General features: G+C 41.1%; 1 protein-coding gene and 1 pseudogene across 4 annotated transcripts in view; one reads left to right on the forward strand and one right to left on the reverse strand.

Annotated features, from left to right (window-relative positions):
- The window catches only part of KLHL3 (kelch like family member 3), a 283,454-nt gene that overhangs the window by 85,394 nt on the left and 184,520 nt on the right, over window positions 1-13,540 (forward strand). The window lies entirely within an intron of this gene.
- On the reverse strand, window positions 4,657-13,356 carry LOC117065823 (annotated as a pseudogene).

Genomic DNA, 13,540 nt, shown 5'->3' on the forward strand with positions numbered 1-13,540 from the left:
ACTGTACTGTAATTTTAAAAAGTAAATTAAAAAAGGAGGAAAGACTTCAAAACCAAGACATTGAATTACCCCCCTGGCATATTGTAAATGCTTTAAAGCCTCAGCTTGGTTGTAAATTCTTTAAAGCTGTGTCTTGTACTTTTTCTATACCAAATACAGAGCTAAGTATATAGTAAGGGCTTAATATATTTTTCTTGATTTATTATTCTACAAAAAAACAAAGCTTACAGAAATAGAGATTGACTCTGTTCATTATGCTGATGAACTATGCTGTTCAGGCAGAGAGGAAACTTAGGGAACTTGTTGCAAGAATGTTTTAGCATTTTCTCATTCAGCTCTGGTTTACTGGACAGACATACTCAGGACAGTTTACTAATTCTTTGAGGGCATAAACACTTATTCATTCCACTAATAGTCTTCTTTTCTAGAAGCTTTTAAAGATATGAGAAATTATTCTCAATCCAAAATGATTTGAGGTTGGGGGATAGGAGGTTTTTGGAGTGCTGGCTAGAGGAACCTGTTTCCAGGACTATCTGGCAAACATGAAAGTCCAGTCTCCTAAAAGGCTTATCTGGCAACTGGAGAGAGGGAGGTGAGACCTTATTTCATACACCAGTTTGCTCGATGATAGACCAAATTGATGTGAACTATCCACAAATACTGCAAAAATACAGGAAATAAAGGCTGATTTTCTGAAGTCTTTCTGTGTTTCCTCTCATATATGAGTTTTATCCACAATACTTGGTTTATGCTTCCGTTATACCTTCTTCTCAAAGTAGCTACTTATAGACTTGTGTACACCTACCTGTCAGAATGTAAGCCCCTTAAAGGTGAAGGCATGCATTAAAAATACACTTAATTCACTACTTTTTAGAGGTAAAAATAAACACAAGAAAGACTATTATTGATAGTTATACCATTTGCTCAAGAAAAGTTGAAAAGAAAAAACAAAACATGTTTATGGAAGACAATTGCTCTTTTCTTTTTTTTTTGTTTTTGTTTTTTTTTTTTTGAGACGGAGTCTCCTCTATCACCCAGGCTGGAGTGCAGTGGCAGGATCTTGGCTCACTGCAAACTCCGCCTCCTCGGTTCACACCATTCTTCTGCCTCAGCCTCCTGAGTAGCTGGGACTACATGCGCCGGCCACCACGCCCGGCTAATTTTTTGTATTTTTAGTAGAGACGGGGTTTCACCGTGTTAGCCAGGATGGTCTTGATCTCCTGACCTCGTGATCCGCCCGCCTCGGCCTCCCAAAGTGCTGGGATTACAGGCGTGAGCCATGACGCCCGGCCGACAATTGCTCTTTTCAAGGAAAGAACACCATACTATTTAGTCATATACAGGAGATCTCTTCTGCGTGTTCAGGGTGCAAGTTGGGATTAGAGGAGACTGGGTATATGTATGTGGGTGAGAGGAGGGAGGAATATTAGAATTTGATGCCGTTTCCTGCTTTTGCTGGTGTGTTAGTTTGTTCTGAGTTGCTATAAAGGAATACCTGAAGCTGGGTAATTTTTATTTTTATTTGTTTTTATTTTTTATTTTTTTTTAAGATGGAGTCTCACTCTATCGCCTAGACTGGAGTGCAGTGGCCGGATCTCAGCTCACTACAAGCTCCGCCTCCCAGGTTTACGCCATTCTCCTGCCTCAGCCTCCCGAGTAGGTGGGACTACAGGCGCCCCACCTCACCCGGCAAGTTTTTTGTATTTTTAGTAGAGACGGGATTTCACCGTGTTAGCCAGGATGGTCTCGATCTCCTGACCTCATGATCCACCCGTCTCGGCCTCCAAAGTGCTGGGATTACAGGCGTGAGCCATGACGCCCGGCCGACAATTGCTCTTTTCAAGGAAAGAACACCATACTATTTAGTCATATACAGGAGATCTCTTCTGCGTGTTCAGGGTGCAAGTTGGGATTAGAGGAGACTGGGTATATGTATGTGGGTGAGAGGAGGGAGGAATATTAGAATTTGATGCCGTTCCTGCTTTTGCTGGTGTGTTAGTTTGTTCTGAGTTGCTATAAAGGAATACCTGAAGCTGGGTAATTTTTATTTTTATTTGTTTTTATTTTTTATTTTTTTTAAGATGGAGTCTCACTCTATCGCCTAGACTGGAGTGCAGTGGCCGGATCTCAGCTCACTACAAGCTCCGCCTCCCAGGTTTACGCCATTCTCCTGCCTCAGCCTCCCGAGTAGGTGGGACTACAGGCGCCCCACCTCACCCGGCAAGTTTTTTGTATTTTTTAGTAGAGACGGGATTTCACCGTGTTAGCCAGGATGGTCTCGATCTCCTGACCTCATGATCCACCCGTCTCGGCCTCCCAAAGTGCTGGGATTACAGGCTTGAGCCACCACGCCCAGCCTGAAGCTGGGTAATTTTTAAAGAAAAGAGGTTTATTTGGCCCATGGTTCTGCAGGCTGTATAGGTATAGCACCAGCATCTGCTCAGCTTCTGGTGAGGCCTCAAGAAGCTTACAGTCATAGTGGAAGGTGAAGGGGGAGCTGGCATGTGACATGGCGAGAGGGGAAGCAAGAGAGAGGAGGAGGTACCAGACTCCGTAAACAACCAGCTCATCTGAACTAACAGAGCGAGAACTCACTCATCACCAAGGCAGTGGTGGATCATGAGGGATCTGCCCGCCCCCCCAACCCCCCCCATCCAACAACCTCCCGTCAGGCCCTACCTTCAGCATTGGGGATCACTTTCTAACGTGAGATTTGGAGAAGACACACATTGAAACCACATCAAGTGGTTTGATCAGAATCATTTTAGTGATGGCAACTAGAATCATATTTCTTTTCTTTTCTTTTTGTTTTTGAGATGGAGTCTCGCTCTGTTGCCCAGGCTGGAGTTCAGTGGCATGATGTCCACTCACTGCAACCTCTGCCTCCTCAGTTCAAGGGATTCTTCTGCCTCAGCCTCCTGAGTAGTTGAGATTACAGGTGCTCACCACCACACCTGGCTAATTTTTGTATTTTTAATAGAGATGGGGTTTCACCATTTTGGCCAGGCTGGTGCGAACTCCTGACCTCAAGGGATCTGCCCACCTTGGCCTCCCAAAGTGCTGGGATTTACAGGCCTGAGCCACCATGCCCAGCCTAGAATCGGCATTTCTTTACCAAGTAAGTTAAGTAACATTTACAGCTACTGCCATGAGATGGTTAGATTTTATTTCGTTTGTGTGTTCTGCAGTGCTTTTGTTGTTCATTTATTCCAAAATGATAAAACAGAGAAGAGAAATCCTGAAGAGAATGAATAAAGAGAGAATAAGAGAAGAAGGGAAGGAGGAAGAGAGAAAGAGATTTTCAGGAGAGGAAAATGTGAAAGCTAATATGCAAGAAAAAGCACAATAGAAAAATCATAGGTGTTCACAGAAACATTACTTTTTATTCAAAAGAAAATACAGTTCCTTTTTTTTTTTTTTTTTGAGACAGGGTCTCACTCTGTCACCCAGGTTGGAGTGCAGTGGTGTGATCATGACTCACTGCAGCCTCGATCTCCCAGGCTCAGGTGATCCTCTCATCTGAGTAGCTGGGACTACAGGTATGCATGACCACACCTGGCTAATTTTTTTGTATTTTTAGTAGAGATGGAGTCTCACTGTGTTGCTCAGGCCGGTCTTCAACTGAGCAAAAGTGATCCTCCCACCTTGGCCTCCCAAAGGGCTGGGATTACAGGTGTAAGTTGCTGAGTCCAGCTTACAGTTACATTTTTAACATACAAATAAGCTGCAGTTCAAATTTGATAGATACAGGGAAGATTTGTTCTAGGAAGTGGTAAAGCTGGTCACAATTTAGTAACAGTGACTGAATTAATAGCTGAGAACAGTCTAGCTGATTCCCCTATGTAAGTAAGTCTGTGGGGATGAGGGCTCTTTTAAAAACGTTTAAGCCACAAGATATATGAGAAGGTTTTAAAAATCTGGCGCCAGTTATAAAAATGCTACTGACAAAGTCTCTGAGATCCAGTGATAGAGTCATAATGACCTCTATTTAATATACATAAAGAATTAGGGATTAAAAGCCACTTTGTGAGGAAAGCTGTATCTATATTGACCATTAATAAGTTAAAGCGATTTCTAGCATAATTGCTATGCTAAAGAATTTGTGGCCAGTTCTAATAGCATTGTTAGTGAAAAAATGCACTGTTATCATAAACTAGAGATATGATTCAAGCATGGGAATTAATTGTAATTACAACACGTAGTTTAAATGTTAAGTTAAAACCAGCCCTTCAACTTTAGTCCAAACTTAGTTTGTTAATTAATTAATGAATTATAAGGGGGGATTTTCTGACTTGGCTAATTAATTGAATAGTTATATGATTGAAAGTTACAGTTTTCTTTTTTTTTTCTTTTTTTTTTTTTTGAGACGGAGTCTTGCCCTGTCGCCCAGGCTGGAGTGCAGTGGTGCGATCTCTGCTCACTGCAAGCTCCGCCTCCCGGGTTTACGCCATTCTCCTGCCTCAGCCTCCCGAGTAACTGGGACTACAGGCGCCCGCCACATCGCTCGGCTAGTTTTTTTGTATTTTTTTTTTAGTAGAGACGGGGTTTCACCGTGTTAGTCAGGATGGTCTCGATCTCCTGACCTCGTGATCCGCCCGTCTCGGCCTCCCAAAGTGCTGGGATTACAGGCTTGAGCCACCGTGCCCGGCCGAAAGTTACAGTTTTCTTATCTGAGAATAGAATGGCTTCAGTGCTAAGGAGGTATAGCAGTGCTTTTACTAGTATCTGTGAACGTTGTTCCCCAGCCATCACTGCTGCTTGCCTCTCTGTCTGCTTTCTCATTCTCATTCTTTGCCACAAATGATGGCGGCCAGGTTGTTTGAATTATTAGAGTTATTCTCTTAAGAGAAAAGGGGTGGTATGTGTGTTTGTGTATGTTGGAGGGTGTGTTGAATAGACATATGAGACCGGCAGTCTTAGCCTAAAGCAAAAGTGGGTATAAAGTTGCTATTTTTGGTTCTGGTTTCTTCTTTCTGCATCTTGCCCTATTCCCAACCATTACCTGTCCAGATCCCATTCAAGAAGAGCTTCAGCATTAAGTATTATCAATTTTCATATACCTGTTGGTATACGAGCCAATCTTAAAGACCCCTTGGAGTCTGTGTGCGTAGTGGAGATGGCATTATTTTCATATCTTTCCCGAGGTGTGAAACACCAGCAGTGGTGAATAAGCACTACCAGGTCCTTTTGGAAATTTTTGTTGAGAAAGCCATAGAAGAGAGGGTTTATACATGTGGAAACCATAGCAACCAAGTGGCAAACTACAAATACCAGGTTGTGGTGGCAGCTCATCAGCACCTCATGATACCAATCAAAGATGGCATTGAAGATATTCAGGGGCAGCCAGCAGGCTCCAAAGGTCACCACGATGGAAATCAACATTGTGTTGATCCGGCCGGGCGCGGTGGCTCAAGCCTGTAATCCCAGCACTTTGGGAGGCCGAGACGGGCGGATCACAAGGTCAGGAGATCGAGACCATCCTGGCGAACACAGTGAAACCCCGTCTCTACTAAAAATACAAAAAACTAGCCGGGCGTGGTGGCGGGCGCCTGTAGTCCCAGCTACTTGGGAGGCTGAGGCAGGAGAATGGCGGGAACCCGGGAGGCGGAGCTTGCAGTGAGCTGAGATCCGGCCACTGCACTCCAGCCTGGGCTACAGAGCGAGACTCCGTCTCAAACAAACAAACAAACAAACAAAAAAAACAACAAAAAAAACATTGTGTTGATCCTCTTGTTCTCATTGAGCCGGCTCTCATTTTCCCTCTTCTTGTCTATCTTCACATTTCTCCTGGGCAGGCAGATAACAATCTTCAAGTAGCAGATGAGGATGAAGGCTAGAGGAACAAAATACTGCAGCAGAAAAAGGGAGGTGGTAAAGAGCAGCCGGTCCTTTTTGGAGGGCCAGTTCTCCACACAGGCCACCTGGTGGGTGTAGAGGTCAGTGGGGAGAGAGAGATTGCGGAAGGGCTCATCAGTGAGATGGTAGGACAGGAAGAAGGGAATAGACAGCAGAAGGGAAAACAGCCAAATCAGTGTGATACTTCAGTAGGCATGAGTCACACTGGGCTTCCAGCCACGGGGGTTCACAATTAGCTGATATCTTTCGACAGCAATGAGTACAAGTGAGAATATGGACACAGAGATTGAGACACTCTGCACATAGGATGTGAGTTTGCACATGGTATCCCCAAATATCCAGTGGTCCATCAGAGTGTAGATGATAGTAAAAGGGATGCACATGACACACACCAAGATATTAGAGAGGGAGAGATTGACAATCAGTATGCTGGTGAAATTCTGAGCTTTTCTGTGCTTCTTAAAGATGATGATGATGAGAGAGAGGTTTCCAAAAAGGCCCCCAATTAAGACCACAGTATAGGCTATAAGTAATAGGAGTAAAGCTGGAGAAGGGGGTTGACAGGACTCAGTAAAAAAATGTTGAGTTGTTCTTTGTGCTGGTTGTATTAGATGCTGGGTGGTTTAGGGAAACTTCCATTATGTCAGGATTGTAAGAAGAGATTTTATAAGCTTATTTGTCTTATGGGTGGATATTTTGACCATTAGTTCTTGGAAGGCACTTTGTTCTGAGGCATCTGATGAGAAATTAGTGGGGTTTAATCTTCCCTGATCTGTGTCTGTATTTGATGGAAACACGTGAATGACTTGAGCATGCTCTTGAGACCCTAAAAAATGAAACAGAACCCAGAATATTAATGCAAGTTCTTAACAATATGGATAATTCTCTAGGGGTAGCAAAGTCCCTGAGAGGACAGAGAACAAATATCCAGGGGATCTCTCTGTACCTTTACCCTCCTCTCATCTCATCTCAGGTGCTTTCTTTGTCCCGCTAGTTTAGTCTTTAGAGCTCGTGAGGCAAGGAATGTAACAGCATCTTGTTAACTATAGAAGCAGCCAAATGTGTTTCTATCCCTATCAACTTCTGTTTTTCTTTTTTTTTCTTTTTCGAGACAGAGTCTTGCTCCGTCACCCAGGCTGGAGTGCGGTGGTGTGATCTCTGCTCACTGCAACCTCCACTTCAAGCGATTCTCCTGCCTCCCCAGGAGATGGGGACTACAGGAGACTGGGACTATAGGTGCATGCCACTATGCCCAGCTAATTTTTTGTATCTTTAGTAGAGATGGGATTTCACCATGTTAGCCGGATGGTCTCGATCTCCTGACCTCATGATCTGCCCACCTTGGCCTCCAAAGTACTGGGATTACAGGCGTGAACCACCACACCTGGCTAACTTCTGTGTTTTTTTAGGGTCACCTGACTATGCACCCACTTGCTTCAATGGACTATAAAAAGTCAGGAGGATAGGGATTGTGCTGTGGAGGCCTGAGTACTGTGTTTGAAGTTGGATTCTGTTATGGTTTGTTTGAATGTTTGTGTTCCCTCCAAAATTCATGTTGAAACTTAATCCCCAGTGCAGCAGTATTAAAAGGTAGGGCCTTTAGGAGGTGACTAGGCCGTGAGGGCTCTGCCGTCATGAATGGATTAGGGCCTCATAAAAGGGCTTTATAAGGGCAAACTCACTCCTTTTATAAGGAGGCCCTAAGTGAGTTCGCCTCTTCTGTCCCTTCTGCCATGTGAGGACACAGCAACAAGGTGCTATTCTGGAAGAGAAGAACCCTCAGCAGACACTGAACCTGTTGGCACCTTGCTCTTGGACTTCCTAGCCTCCAAAATTGTGAGAAATAAATTTCTATTGTTTATAACTCTGTGATATTTTGTCTGTGTTATTTTGTTAAAGCATCACACATGGACCAAGACAGGTTCCAGTTGGAGCATCACTTCTTGGTATCAGTCTGACTTTGATGTAGGTCAATTACCCTTCCTCCTCAGTTTTCTTTTCTGTAAAACAGGGATTAAATAATATCTATCTATCTGAGTAGTTGTGAAGATTAAGTGAGAACACACATCTGAATTTGTCCCTATCCCCAACATAGAGCACATAGTAGGTACTCAGTATATGTATGTTGAATAAAATTTGTCAGCTCTACTGCCCAGAGCCAGTCTACAGCCTTTATTTTGGGAGCCAGAATTACAGAACGTATCTAATAAGGAATAGCGTATGCCTTCTCTTTTTTTCACTTTTTCCACTCTCTGGGATTGAAGCCATAGGCAGTTTCTGGGTACATTGCTCAGATTTTGGAGATCAAGGCAAGGAAGGCAGCCAGTGTCTAGTGAGCTATTACCCAGAATTAACTTCATTTAAAAAGCATTCCTCCAATTCTTCCTTCTTGCAGATCCCTTCTTCTAACTTCCAGAGGAAAAGCAGGCTCTGATTCTATGGCTCAGCATAGTTTAGGGTGGTTATATTCAGTAGAATTATTCATACCAGGATGTACAACAGGCTTGAAGGATTCCTTGCCATTCAAAGTGCTGGGATTTCTGGCCCAAAGAGAAAACATGGAAAGACAGCAAAGGGGGAAAAAAAACTCCTCATCTTGGTTTATTCTTTAGGAGTTTGAGGAAAACAACATAAATAACGTTAATAAAGGGAAGGGAGCAATAGGAATGAAAGGGAATGCAATTTTGTTTGCTATTTGAAATTATGATGGCCTGTTCTCACATTCTCTCTGAGATCTAAGGCTTAACGGTTTCTTATTGGAAAGAAATCACCTTAAGAATACTTAGGTCTGTCATGGTTTCAACAATGAAAAACACAATGAGGAACAGCATAAAAATACCACAGATTAACTGGGCATGGTGGTGTGCACCTGTAGTCCTAGCTACTTGGGAGGCCGAGGAGGGAGGATCCAAGGAACTGATCTGTGGCTCAGACGTGTTAAAAGAAAAACTTCAGCTGAATTAAATTTGAAGGAGTTTAATTGAGCAATGAACGATTTGTGAATCGGGCAGCCCCCAGAATCACAGCAGATTCAGAGAGACTCCAGGGATGCCTTGTGGTCAGAATCAACTTACAGATCAAAAAAAGGGAAGTGATGTTCAGAAATTGGAGGTGAGGTACAGAAACAGCTGGATTGGTTACAGGTTGACATTTACCTTCTTTGAACACAGTTTGAATGCTTAGCAGTCTATGAGTGGTTGAAGTATGACCGCTGGGACTGGCCAAGACTCAGCTATTGTTACAGGCGCATACTCCTAAGTTAGGTTTTCAATCTTGTCTGCCTATTAAGCTAGGTTACAGTTCATCCACAGGGACTCAAATGTAGAAGTACGGAGTCCTTCTCAAGCTATATTTAGTTTGCTTTAACAGATGCTATGTGGTAATATGTGAAATAGCAACATTTACAAATAATGGTATTCAAAAGGAAAGTTTAAGGCCTGGATGACTCATGAGACCCAGAGTTCACAGATATTGACCGAAGGAGAATTTCAAGTCAAATTTAAGCTCTCTATACAGTTGATAGATTAGAACTATACATGAGAGATAGAAAGCTTTGATTTCTAATTAGAGGCCTCCTGCCAAGCAAGCCTCACTTGAAGGAGGATAGGAATGAAAGGAAATAGGCATGAACTGCATATGTAGTTTGGTAAACTAGAATGAGCACTAGATTTCGTGTCAGGAGACATGTCCTGTTGTTTACTAGCCGTTTGATCTTGGGCAAGGCACTCTCCTCTTGGCCTCAATTTCTTTATCTGTCCAATGAAATAAAAAATAGCCTCCCTACTTCATACCTTGTTATAAAGGCCAATGAAATAATATATTTAAAACATTTTGAGAGGATTGAAAAATGACCTATCGGGTAGTATGCTTGTTACCTGGGTGATTAAATAATCCATACACCAAACCCTCATGACATGTAATTTACTTTTTTTTTTTTTTTTTTTTTGAGACGGAGTCTTGCTCTGTTGCCAGGCTGGAGTGCAGTGGCATAATCTTGGCTCACTGCAACCTCTGCCTCCTGGGTTCAAGTGATTCCCCTGCCTCAGCCTCCCAAGTAGCTGGGACTACAGGCACGCACCACCATGCCCAGCTAATTTTTTTTTTGTATCTTAGCAGAGACAGGGGTTTCACCATGTTGGCCAGGATGGTCTCCATCTCCTGACCTGGTGATCTGCCCACCTTGGCCTCCCAAAGTGCTGAGATTATAGGCGTGAGCCACCGCACCTGACCAACATGCAATTTACCTATATAACAAACTGCACATGTGCCCCTGAACTTAAAAGTTTTTTAAAAATTAAAAAAATTGTATAAACTGTTAAACCCTGTTCAAACCCAAGTGCTCATTATCGTTGTTGTTCTTCTTGTTGAATGTCTCCGACACTTGGACTGAACTGATCCAACCCTCATCCTCCAAAGAGCTATGAGTGCTTTCATATCTGCTATGCTGTTTATTTCTTCATCACCAGTTGTGTTAGGGAGGAGTGGGATTGTTATAGTTCCATTTCATAGAGGGAAAAACCAAAGTACACAAAAGTCCAAGGAGTTAGCTAAAACCAAACCAACCCAGCAAAGTCTTGTGTGTTTTTTCTTCCACCTCTTATTATCTATAAGAAAGAAAAGCTTCCTATGAATCTTGCAGGTTTTTTCTTTACAGATATGAAAACTCATATAATTTTGCAGGGTTCCTAGCAGATAGAGATGAGAATAAACATCGGGAGCCCTTGCGTTGCCTATTCTTGTCAATCTGGGCTGACTTCATAGTGAATGGGGATTATCTCAGCTTGGAGCTCAGAAAAGCCTGCAGGTCTGAAGGGCCTCATCTTAGGAGGGAATCAAAGGAGAGTGCTGGAGTTACCTTATCCAGCACCCTCTACACCATACAGAGAAGATTAAATAGGAAAATGCCCAAAGATAGGCTTTAAATGGCAATGTGGGATTTACACTTTACATACTTGGTAACTATTAAGTTAAAATATTTAAATCCTGCCTATCTGGAAGCAAAATAATACTAAGCCCTGGTTCATAAAACAATTCTTGGGATACATTTCTATTTTAAGAGAGTTCATCTTTGGCTTGTTTGGTTGGAATTGACCCATGGAAGAGAGATCTCAAATTATCAAGTGACATTTTGCTAAAAAATATTAGTAGCATATGGCAGCAATTAATCCTAAACCTTCCACTTGATTGTATCTATCTCATGAGGCACCTGCTTTGAACTAATTCAGTGTATGCCTTTTAACGTAAAAGTACAACATTATGTTAATTTTTTTGGGTAGTTTTGTGTTTAAAAGTTTCAAGATGAACAAAATAAGAGCATAAGTCCACCAAAGTTTTTATGTGCGTATTTATTTCTGCATCTGAGTGTCATTTTGTTAGTGTGTATCTTTCTTCTGTCTCTTTATTCATATAATTCATTTTTTGAGGGGGAGGGAACTGGGGGTAGAGTTTGTGTATGTCTGCCTTTTGGTCTGTCTGTTTTTTTCCTTCCCATTTATTCTCTTCCTCTCTTTCTGTCCATCTGTTTTATTCTCTCCTCTTGTTTTCCCCCTTTCCCTTAATTGTCCATAGCATAGAAAAATTGTATTTTACATTACTTGTTATATTTCATTTGGGGCTTAGGTGCTTTGATCTGAAAGAGACTATAAAGGTCCTCTAATATATTCCTTCCATTTGACAGATATTGCAGCATTGCAGTTAAATATTAGTAGAACAGGGACCAGAGCCCAAGTCTTCTGGCTTCCAGAGAGTTCCGTGTTCTTTCCATGATTTTCTATTGCCTCCTGTTTTATATTTCTTATAACAAGTTCTGTATTTCCTGTTCTTAATGTTAAAAACAAAGAAGTAGAACATTTTCTATTTGTTTTATGTGAACAAAATTCTGTTATGTAACTTCAGAGAGTTTGTGGCTTTGGGTAAAGTTTTTTACGTCTCCCAACCCCCAAGTATATATGTGAGGATCCCAAAATAGGGTAGGACCACACTGTGAGCATCTCCCATAGAATTCTCTCTCCTTTTTCTTAAATCTCTAAGAATACAGATTCTGTGGTTGTGCCGATGCAGATAACGTCTCATACTCTTCAGGGCTTAATGATTTTTAAAGCACTGCATTGTTCATTAATTAATTCATCAATAATTCATGTGCTGACAAGGCTTGCTCTCTTACTTGATTTCTACAGTAGCCCTGTACTCTAGATAGGAATGATACTTTATTTCTGATTTACAAACATGGAAACTATGATCCAGTGACTGGCTCATGGTTGTGTAGTTAGCTGCAGAGCCAGGAACAGACGTCTACTTCCTAAATCATATACAAAACAATATTTCTAGTTTATTTGGTCATTTCACTTTTTAAAAAAATCAGTCAAATTAATCATTTGTGTTCCATGAAAACAAATAGACTAGAATCTCTGTAAAGGTACATCTTAGAGCTTACCCTAAGAACAAAGTACTACATTAAGTAACCGCACTAAGCATCAAGAAACAAATGCCTAATCTCTTACAGCGTTATTAAAAAGTATAATTGGCCTAGTTATTCAACATCATGCAAACCTCCTTAAGTTATTCAACTGTTCACCTATTCCAAAAATCAAATTTCATATCTATCTATTGCAGAAGTGTGTGCTGTCTTTTAAGACTTGAGGATTACTTTTGACCCAAACATTCTTTTATTACATGTACTTTGATTTTCTCTGCTGAAAATGGTTTATATGTTTTTTTTTTCCTTGAATTTGACCATTGCCTGAACCCATATAAAGTGGTAGTGGAAAATATACATGCTTCTCAAAGCTACTCTTTTAAAAACAAGCCAACACAGCTTGTCTAAATTGACTTTGATTTTCTTTGAAGGTTAATAACCGAACTTATCATTTTAGGAATGTGGAGGTTTTCAGTTCTTTAAAATAATAAAACATTAAGTGCATTAAGAAAGGAGATCTCAAGTCTGCCAGTGAAAATAAGTATACCAGATTTTTAAGATTATTTACTAAAAGATAAACAAAAGTAATTAAAACCCCGTTGTGCCAATACTAGCTTTTGGTGATTTCTTTTTATAATTTTCTTACAGTAGTGCATTCTAAAACTGTAGGGTTTTTTTCAAATCATATACGTAAAAAGGCATCTAGTACAATTTAGCCTAAAAGCACTATATTTCCTTCCAATTTTTAATGATCTTCACTTATTTTTAAAACTGGATTATTCTAACATGAAATACACATTGGATAAACACATTTGCAATATTTTTCTTAAGCATTTTAGAGGTTTGTTTCCCATTTTCTTACCTGTCAGAAATTTCTAGCTCTTTTGCTATTCTTTTCATCTTCTGTTGTTTTCTTTCTTCATTTCCATTATTATTATTTTTTAAAGTTTATGACGTTAGCCTCCTCTCAAAAAGTCATAACATCCCCCATTCCTTCTTGGATTATTTATCCACTAGACAATCTGCAGCTTCATTTCAGACACTGATCCCTGCAGTTGGAATCATTGCACAGAGGAGTGAGCTTTGGAATCCAGTGGGCACTGAAGGCCACTGAAGAGCCGGAAGGGAGGAGTCAGAAATCTCAGCAGCAGTGACATTAGGTGGAGCTGTTTAAAAGATATTTTCAAAATGTCACTTTCAGTCATCTTGTAGAGATGATAATAAGAGTGCATCTTGAAGATCTGTGACATTTTCTGGCATATATATATA

Source organism: Trachypithecus francoisi, unplaced genomic scaffold, assembly GCF_009764315.1.
Source record: "Trachypithecus francoisi isolate TF-2019V2 unplaced genomic scaffold, Tfra_2.0 Lachesis_group2, whole genome shotgun sequence".
In the NCBI taxonomy this organism is placed as follows: domain Eukaryota; kingdom Metazoa; phylum Chordata; class Mammalia; order Primates; family Cercopithecidae; genus Trachypithecus; species Trachypithecus francoisi.